Source organism: Dromiciops gliroides, chromosome 4 (assembly GCF_019393635.1).
Source record: "Dromiciops gliroides isolate mDroGli1 chromosome 4, mDroGli1.pri, whole genome shotgun sequence".
Classification (NCBI taxonomy): Eukaryota; Metazoa; Chordata; class Mammalia; order Microbiotheria; family Microbiotheriidae; genus Dromiciops; species Dromiciops gliroides.
In genome coordinates, this window is record NC_057864.1 from 476,226,812 (window position 1) to 476,237,326 (window position 10,515).

The following is a 10,515-nucleotide window of genomic DNA, read 5'->3' on the forward strand; positions in this document are numbered from 1 at the left end:
ATTTGGACTCCTACTCTGTTCCAATCAGTATTAATCAATTTGATAGGGTTCCATAGGGGTAGCGATTATAAGTTCTGTAGCTGATGCATCATTTTCTGACCTGCAAAGCAAGATCTATCAACCTCTTGTATAGTCTCTTTAGAATGTTCTGGTATCAAACTTTATAAAGATAAGGACCTGGAGGAAGGGGGCATCTCAGATCGTGAGGAACATCATTAGAAGGGATCCTTTAATAAAGTGCCATTGGCTCAAAGCTCTGCCTCAGTCTCTTTTATTGCAGGTTGGACAATTTTAATTCCCCACATCCCCATTTGACAGATGAGGAACCTGAGGCAAACAGATGTTAAATAACTTTCCCAACATTACACAGCTATTAAGTGTCTGAGGCCTGATTTTTGGTTTTTGTTTGTTTGTTTTTGTGGGGCAATGAGGGTCAAGTGACTTGCCCAGGGTCACACAGCTAGTAAGTGTCAAGTGTCTGAGGCCTGACCCGAACTCAGGTCTTCCCAACCCCAGGCCAGGCACTCTATTCACTGGGCTATCTAGCTACCACTAGGAGGGTTGGGAGAGTTGGAGCAGGGGGAAAGATGGTGGAAGGGGTGTGAACTGGCCTTCTTGGAGCTGAAAGTGATCTCAGAGACCATCTATTCCAAACCTCTCATTTGACAGATGAGAAAACTGAGGACCAGGTTCTCAAAGGTCCCTTCCAACTCTAGAGCTATGATTCTGTAGGAGACCAGAATTTCCCAATGGCTAAACTAGGTATGGATGAGTTCTGATAGGTGCTCACAAGCTGGAAAGGCTTTGAAAAACAATATTGGCAAGTGTGTTGTCTCAGGAACGGTCTAGCTAAGTTTGAAGAGACTCATTGCCAAGTTGACTGCTGGGAAAGAGGTTGAAGTTTTTGACCACAGTAACTTGAAACCATCTCCTAAAGCAGAGTGGCTGTAATTTGGTAGAATGGAGTGGGGCTTCTTCTTCTTCTTGTTGAGTTGCATCCCATTCTTCATGACTCCATGAACATGCCAACGCTGTCCATGGGGTTTTCTTGGCAAAGATACTGGAATGCTTTGCCATTTCCTTCTCCAGAGGATTAAGGCAAACAGAGGTCAAGTGACTTGCCCAGGGTCACACAGCTAATGAATATCTGAGTCCAGATTTAAACTCAGATCTTTCTGACTCCAGACTCAGCACTCTATCAACCACGCCATCCAGCTAGCCCTAGAAGGGCTACACATATTTAATTCCAAGTAGGAAAAGTTAGCCTGGTACTAGAGAAAAATCATTGGACTGGGGGTTGGGAGACCTGAGTTCCAGTTATCAGTCTGCCTCTGACTTCTAGTATAACTTTAGGCAAATGGCTTCCCTTTTCTTGGCCTCAGGTCACTCGTCTGTCAAATGAAGGGTTGAGACCACCGGCTGGCTGTCAGAGTGGAGTTCTCTTTAGCAACGGGTTAGATTAGATGGACACTGAGGTCCCTTCCAACTCTGGAATCCTGAAACTGTCCATCAATGAATCAACCAGAATTTATTAACTGCCAACTATATACAACTAGGCACTGTGCTGGAAATAGCAAAACAAAAAAAGTTTAAGTAGCTCCTGTCCTCAAAAAGCTTCAATTCCAACAGAGTAGGACGTATATAAGTCTATACAGAATAAATATAAAGTGGATGGGTGAGGGGAGGCCCCACTAGCACCTGGGAGAGTAGGGAGACTGGGAAAGTCTCCCTACAACCAACACGCACTTAGTAAGTACCTACTGTATACCAGAAACTATGCTAGGCCCTAGAAATACAAAGCCTTCAAGGAGATGATACTCTATAAGAGAGGCACCATGTCCATACAAGCGCAGAGTGATTGCAGGAGGAAGCTTCTGGGGGGCAGCGGAGGGTCAAGAAAGGCCTCAGGTAGGAAGAGACAGCTGAGCTGACCTCTGAAGGAATTCCGAGGGGAGGGGGAGGCAGTGCATGGTCTTCAGGGGCTCTCCCGGCTCTCAGAGTCTTCGGGTCTATGATTTTTTCCATTCCACCCTCCACCCCCACCCCTGGGAAAGGAAGCCAAGCACAAAGGTTGTGTTTGGCGTGAAGCACCCAGGGACAGAGAAAGACCAGTGCCCCCCAGGAGTCCTGAAGCTGCTATGGGTTCTTCCTCCCACTCCCCGGTCGACCGTTCAGCCTGAGGACAATGTATGTTGCCACACCTGTTCCAGCCTCTCCTCCTCCAGAGACCAAATGCCAAGTTCTCCATTAAGCAAACAGAGCGTTTATTGTGGCTGCCTCAAGGACAGTGGGCTAGGCCTCTCGAGAACAGTCAGTCCCTTCTCCCATGCCGAACCTGCCAACATTTCAGAAAAGGGTCAGGGAGTACAAGAAGAAGTCACTGACTGGCACCTCTGTGCCAAAGAGGGCATTGACCCAAGAGCCTGCAGACCCGACCCGGTTTCTAATTCCCAGAATTCCTCAGTGAACAATTCTGAAGAAAAAAGAAATGACTGGGCAGAAGTGGGAAACTGTGAATGCCACAATCAGCAAAAACACTGAAACAAGGGCTTGTGGGTAATGGCAGGTGACCTTCTTCCTTCTAAATCTTCTTCCTCGGCCATAAAAAAAGTATCTCTTTCTATTTTCCTTGGCCTGGCTACTCCCTAGGCTGTTGAGTCTTCTCTTTCCAATCCTTCCATGAAGGCATCTCTTCTTCCTTTTGGTAACAGGCAACTGGACTTGGAAAGATAGTCAATCATTTCTGAAGAGTTTCTAAATGAGAGCTCAGTTTTACTTGGTTAAAGCCTTTCTTTCCAAGTTAATTCAGCACTAAGGTAGGTCTCCAGGCTCAGAGGGGTGTCCAGAGTCAGAATCTCTCTGGACTGACTCAGCTGTGTGGATGGATGCCTGGGTGCTTCCTTCCATTTGTTAGTACAGAGAGAATGGGAGGTGAGATCATTCTATAAGCAATAATGCTAGAGTTGGAGTTAGCAGACCCGGCTAATGTTACCTATGTGACCTTGAGTAAGTCACTTTTCTAGATCTCCCTTTTCCTCTTCCATAAAAGGAGGGGGCTGGATGAAAGGAATGAGTGGAAAAGCATTTAAATGTCTACCATGTGCCAAGCACTGTGCTGAGGCTTAGAGATACAGAGAAAGATGGCGCCTTCATCATAGCTCACACTCTAATAGTAAGAGACAGCACTTGTGCAAGGCTTCAGCTGCTAGTCAAACCCATTGTTCGTAGGACCCTCCAAGAAGACAGATGGTAAAACATCTTCTTTCATGCCAGTTCTGTTAATAAAACCACATCTCCACATCTGATGGTGAACCATTGGGTAGGGGCAAGGGTGTGGGTGGGAAGACTTTATTCAGGGTCTTCAGTAGCTGGGGCTGTGACACCCCCAAAGGGAGTTGCCCTGTTGCATCTCCACAAGAGTTGCTCCCCTGGACTCTGGCTATGAAGGAGCCTCACAGCTCCAAGTTCATTACCTAGTAGGAGGCACAGGGCTAAAAGGACACTGGGGACCTGGAGAGCATCCAGAGGATGATGGTGGAGAGCTCAAGTCCAGGTGGATGGAGGAACAGGGCTATTTAACCTAAGGAAGAGAAGATTCTGGGGGATGAGAGCTATCTTTAATAGCTGAAGGACTACATATAGAAGGGGGAGGGAGTACACATTTATATAGCACCTACTAGGTGCCAGGCTGGGGGGGAGGTGTACGGGCATTCAGGAAGGACTAGCACCTCGTATAAGGCCTGCTCATCTACCTTTGGAATCTACCTCTCACCCAACTCTCATCTGTGACTCCAAGAAGCTGTAGCTTTTCCAGAGGCCACACCCCCATAAACCGTTCTGGCAAATGGATTAACCCAAGTTGAGGTTAACTGACAGGCCTCAAACCAATCAGTGAGTTAGGGGAATGTTGACCTCAAGCATGGGAAGACGTCCCCCGGTGGAATGGGTGGATGAGAACAATTTGTTCCAATGGCCGTGAAGACAGCTGACACAGGTGCCACGGGGCACTTAGAGCTTAGTTAGACATCAAAGACACCGAGGGCATCCATCCACTGTGTCCTGAGCCCTCGCCAGTCGTCCTGACCTGTAGGCTGCCTCTGGACTTCGGTGACTCTGGAAGAGCGAGTGAGGCCCAATGGGCTTCACACAACTCTGCTTCACTTAAATCCAATTTATGTACAAGTCAAAGGACATCACACATTCCACTTTACCATTGTTACCTACCTCAAAGTCCAGTAGCAGCCGGCAAGGGACGAAGCAGCAGGTGTGGATACACTGGGAGCTGTAGTCACAACCCTGCACAGAGGCAGCCCAGGCCATCGGGTCATCTTCTCCCTGGACTAAAGCAGCAGTGGGATTCAGCAGCCCTCCGGGGGTCAGCAGGACCAGACTGCTCACCTCCTGGTGTGAGGAAAGAGCTCGAAAAGGTGCCCTAGACCTGGTCTGCTTCACCCAAACCCGGCCTGCTTCCCACAGCACACGGAGGTCACATCCTGCCATCAAACCACACAGAAATGTGCAAAAGCTTTTGCAAAGAGGATTCCCCTTCCCCATTAGTACGTGGAATGTGCCAGTGCTTATGAACAAGAGGTCCAGTAGACCTGAAAGTTGAACAGCTCTTGTTGTGAGAGAACTCACGGGGTACTGCATACAAACAGTCAGGAGCAGAACAGAGGTCTGCACACAACATTCGTTGATGCCACTGGAGTCTTTGATACTGTCAGTCATGAGGACTTATGGAATCTCATGGCAAAATTTGGTCGCTCAGAGAAGCTCATCAGTATTGTATGTCAGCTTCATCATGGCATGCTTGCACGGGTTCTGGATAATGGATGATGCCCTCGAGCTTTCCCAGCCACCAATGGAAAGAAACAGGGCCGTGTGCTTGCCCCCGTGCTTTTTAGCATGATGTCTTCAGACATGTTGTTAGACAACATCAACAAGGATGAACATGGAATCAAGGTCCCCTACCACAGGCTCAAACAGGCTACAAGCCAAGACTCAAGTGAAGGGAGAATTGATATGAAACTTGCTCAGAAATGATTGTGTAGGGGGCAGTTAGGTGGTGCAGTGGATAAAGCACTGGCCTTGGATTCAGGAGGACCTGAGTTCAAATCCAGCCTCAGACACTTGACACTTAACTAGCTGTGTGACCCTGGGCAAGTCACTTAACCCTCATTGCCCAGCAAAAACAACCAAAAAAAAAAAATGATTGTGTACATGGGGCAGCTAGGTGGTGCAGTGGATAGAGCACCGGCCCTGGAGTCAGGAGGACCTGAGTTCAAATCCGGCCTTAGACCCTTGACATTTAATAACTGTGTGACCCTGGGTAAGTTACTGAACCCCAATAGCTTCAGAGAGGGGGTGTACTCACTGCAACTTCTGAAGTTGAATTGCAACAAAGTATGGTCTGCCACGTATGCTAATTTAGACTGACAACACAAAGGAAACAGATTCTCCAGCAGCCAGCACCACACCACCCATATGTGGTACTGTTGGTTACATCAAATGGAGAAGTTGTGAATGCTTCAGATAAGTTCACTTACCTTCCAGGGATGTACACAGAGATGATGAGGTTGACATACACATTGCTAGAGCTAGCTCAGTGTTTAGAAGGCTCCAAAGGAAAGTATAGGAGAGAAGAGGTATTAGGCTGCCTACTAAACTGAAGGTCTACAACAACTGGTGAGCTGGCCTCTTGGTTGTATGCCTGTGAAACCTGCATAGTCTACCAATACCATGCCAGGAAATGGAATTGCTTCCATGTGACTTGTCATTGGAAGATTCTGATATCAGCTGGCAGGATAGGGGACCAGACACTGAGGTCCTTTCTGTCTTTTTCTTTTCTTTTATTTTTTTTGAGGGGCAATGAGGGTTAAGTGACTTACCCAGGATCACACAGCTAGTAAGTGTCAAGTGTCTGAGGCCGCATTTGAACTCAGGTCCTCCTGAATCTAGGGCCGGTGCTTTATCCACTGTGCCACATAGCTGCCCCACTGAGGTCCTTTCTTGAGCTAAACTGCCCATCTTCAAACTCTACTGCAGAGAGCCTAGCTCCAATGGGCTGGCCACGTTGTTTAAATGCCAAATGCACACTTGCTTAAAAGACTATTTTATAGAGAACTCATACAGGGCAAGCATTCACATGAAGGTCAGAAGAAGCAATCTAAGGACACTCTCAAGGTCTCTCTGAAGAACTTTAGAATCGATTGTGTGACACTGGCAAAGGACTGCCCACATCAAGGAAGGTGCTGTGCTCTATGGGCAAAGCAGAATTGCAGTAGAGCCAAAGAAATCAGAGATGCCCAAATTTAGAGCCATCTCCACTCCAAATGTTCACATGAGCTATTTGTGCCCAACCTGTGGTAGAGCCTTCAGAGCCTGTATTGCTTTGATCAGCCACAGGTGGACACACTGTAACTTGACTTCAACATAAGGAGGTCATTTTGGTCCTCTCTGAGAATGAAGAACAACCACCACTATGTGCTAAGTGCTGTGGAATTATTATTTCATTTGATCCTCACAACACTTCTAGGTAGGTGCTGTTCTTGTCTCCATTTTATACTTGGGGAAACTGAGGCAAACAGAAGTTAAGTGAAGGATTCAACTTGTTCCATTTGGTCCCAAACGGAAGAACCAGGAGCGGTGGGTGGCTATTTTAGGGTCACTTTAGTCACCTTCATGTGAATACTTGCCTTATGTGAGTTCTCTATAAAATAGTCACTCACTGCTCTATAAAAAAGTCACCCACTGCTCCTGGTTCTTCCCTTTGGGACCAAATGGAACAAGTTGAATCCTTCACTTAACTTCTGTTTGCCTCAGTTTCCCCAAGTATAAAATGGAGATAAGAACAGCACCTATCTAGGCAAAATTCAGCTGCCTTGGAAGGGAGCGTGGTATCCCTCACTGGAGGTCTACAAGCCCAGGCAGGATGCCCAAAAGAGAACTCCCCCTCCAGATCAAAGGATTCACCTGCCCCACCCCTTCCTGGCCCCCTCCTCCTTTGTAGCCCAGGAAGGAAACACCTCAGCTTTAGTGGGAGAGGGGGGCGATTCCAGAAGGTCAGGTCCCTCACATACACACATACATACCCTCCCCTCACAGCTCCCTTTCAACCCCTTACCGCCTTCCCATACTTAGTATCTCCTCTGGATCAGACACAAGTAATAAAGAGAATATTTGGAATATGAACAAAAATTCCTAGAAAAAAAATTTTTAATTCTAGAAAGACTAGAAATCTACAATATAAAAAGGTAAGGAGGGGGCAGCTAGGTGGCGCAGTGGATAGAGCACTGGCCCTGGAGTCAGGAGTACCTGAGTTCAAATTCGGCCTCAGACACTTAACACTTACTAGCTGTGTGACCTTAGGCAAGTCACGTGACCCCCAATTGCCTCACTAAAAAAAAAAAAAAAAGGTAAGGAGACTACTCGTCAAAACTAGTATGTTACAGGAGGAATTCTTTTTCAACTATAGTTTAGACTAGATGGTTACTGGCCAGGGGTTGGTAGGGGGTGGGGGGCAGCAGTAGAGGTGGGGTGAGTTAAGTGGCACAGCAGATGGAGCACCTGGCCTAGAGTTAGGAAGATTCATCTTCCTGAGTTCAAATTTGGCCTCAGACACCTACTAGCTGTGTGACCCTGGACAAGTCACTTCACTATGTTTGCCTCAGTTTCCTCATCTGTAAAATGAGCAAGAGAAGGAAATGACAAACCACTCCAGTATCTCTGCCAAGAAAACCCCAAGTGGGGCCACAGAGAGTCAGACACAACTGTACGACAACAAGAAGACAGCTGTGGGGTCCCTTCCAACTCTCAAATTCTGGAATTCTGGGATCCCTTGATCCTGTGAGCTTTCTCATCTTGGGCAATTCTTGTCCACCCCATTCCGAACACAAATCTTCTATAGGAGCTCTCCCTACCCAACTGAAGGAATTCCTCTGCACCTTTTCTTTGTTCAGAGCTTCATTTTGTTGTTAACCATGTGTTTAATTTTTATTCTATACAGATGATAGCTAGGGGGGTGTAGTGGATGAAGGGCTAGGTCTGGAGTCAGGAAGACCTGAGTTCAAATTTTGCATCAGACCCTTGTTGTGTGACCCTTGGCAAGTCATTAAATTCCATATGCCTCAGTTTCCTCAATTGTCAAATGAGGACAACAGGGGCTACTTTGAAGGGTTGTTGTGAGGATCAAATGAGATTATAATTGTAAAGTGCTCAGCATGACTCCTGGCACATAGTAGGTGCACAATAAATGTTAGCTATCACAATCTATTTTTGTTTTGGGGGTTTTGCGGGGCAATGGGGGTTAAGTGACTTGCCCAGGGTCACACAGCTAGTAAGTGTCAAGTGTCTGAGGCCAGATTTGAACTCAGGTACTCCTGAATCCAGGGCTGGTGCTTTATCCACTGCACCACCTAGCTGCCCCCACAATCTATTTTTAATGACTCACAGACCCATCTACATACAGAGGCAGCTTCTCCCCTAGGCTTCAGTTTCCCATCACCTGCTGTCGATTGAATATTTGAAAATGGATCTCCTATAGGCATGTCAAATTCAACATGTCCAGAATAACTCATCTTCACCCACCAGCGCCACCTCTGTACTGGACTCATCTAATCCTATCAAGGGGAGTGAAGGGAATAAGCATTTATATAGTGCCTACTATGTGCCAGGTGATGTGCAAAGTGCTTTGACAAATATTATCTCATTTGATCCTCCCAACAAGCCTGTGAAGAAGGTGCTGTTATCATCCCCATTTTATTCAGTTGAGGAAATTGAGGCAAACAGAAGCTAAGTAACTTGCCCAGGGTCACACAGCTAGTAAGGATCTAAGGATGGATTTGAACTCAATTCTTCTCAACTCCAGGCCCAAGGCCACCATATTACCTAGCTACCTATGGACACCAACATCTTTCCATTCCCCCAGGTTTGTAACCTCAACTCACTCTCTCTCACCCCATATATACAATCAGTTGCCAAATCTTATTTCTTTCACACCTGGTGTGTTTTATCTACTCACACAATGACTAAGTTTAGACACTTATTACCTTTCTCCTGGACGATTTACAATGGCCCAATTGGTTTCCCTGCCTCAAGCCTCTTACCTCTCCAATCCATCCTCCACACAGCTACCAAAACAATTTTCCTTAAGCAAAGCTCTGATAACATCACTCCCTTATTCAATAAACCTCTGTGGCTCCCTATTGCCCTTAGGATAAAAATAAAAGCTTCTTCTTCTTCTTCTTCTTCTTCTTTTTTTTTTTTTTTGCTGGGCAATGAGGGTTAAGTGACTTGCCCAGGGTCACACAGCTAGTAAGTGTCAAGTGTCTGAGGCTGGATTTTAACTCAGGTCCTCCTGAATTCAGGGTTGGTGCTTTATCCACTGCATCACCTAGTTGCCCCTAAAAGCTTCTCTTTTAAAGCCCTTTTCAAATTGGTCCTAACATATCTTTCCAGCCTAATTTATTCCTCTTCCCACATTCTATAGGCCAGAAAAATTTCTTTGTCTCTGTCTTTCTCTCTGTCTCAGCCTCTGTCTTTCTGTTTCTATAATTCTCTCTCTGTCTCTGCCTGTGTTTCTCTGTGTGTCTCTATAACTGTCTCTGTGTCTCTCTGCCCCTGTCTCTCTCTTTCTGATTCTATAACTCTGTCTTTGCCTCTCTATGTATGTCTCTGTAACTCTGTCTCTGACTTTCTAACTCTGTGTCTGAATCTCTCTCTCTCTCTCTCTCTCTCTCTCTCTCTCTCTCTCTCTCTCTCTTTCTCTCTCTCTCTCTCTCTCTCTCTCTCTCGCTCTCTCGCTCTCTCGCTCTCGTTCTTGCTCTCGCTCTCACTCTCGCTCTGTGTGTGTGTGTGTGTGTGCACGTGCGCATCTCTGTGTGTGTCTCTCTGTCTCTCTGTCTCTCTCTCTCTCTGTTTCTCTTTCATAGAATGTCATGTATGAAAAGCAGCCAGTAGACCTGTTTGATTGCAACCCAGAGTAGGTGATCGAGAGTAACGTGAAAGTAGTCAGGAAAAGTAAGGCCAAGGGAGGCTGTTTGTGTTTTAGCCGAGGGGCATTCTCAGGGTTAGAGCATCTTGAGCAAGGGTCAGACCTGCACTTTATCACAGGCCGTTTGGCAGCTGTGGGGAGGATGGTCTGAGAGAGAGGAGAGCCTGAAGGCGGCAGAAGGAGCCTCCAGGGAGGTGGTTGCGATGGTCCAGGCCAGAGGTGAAGAGAGCCTGCAGCAGCCTGGGGGCAGGCAGCGCTCAAGCCTGAGATCCCATTGCTAAATGTTTGCATTTATGTCTCAGCAGAAGCTACAAAGCCGGGCTCGAGTTCTTGTTTCACTGATTAGCTAAACTTTAAAAAGCTATGTCGAAACACACTCAGTCAAAGGTGGAATATGAGAAATAGCACATTGAAAAGGAATGAGCTGGTAATAAAACAGGGAAGCGGAACAGTCCAAAGACTCAAGTGAGACAACACGGCCAAAGGAACCTTAAAGGAAACCACACAAGACTGACCCACGTGAA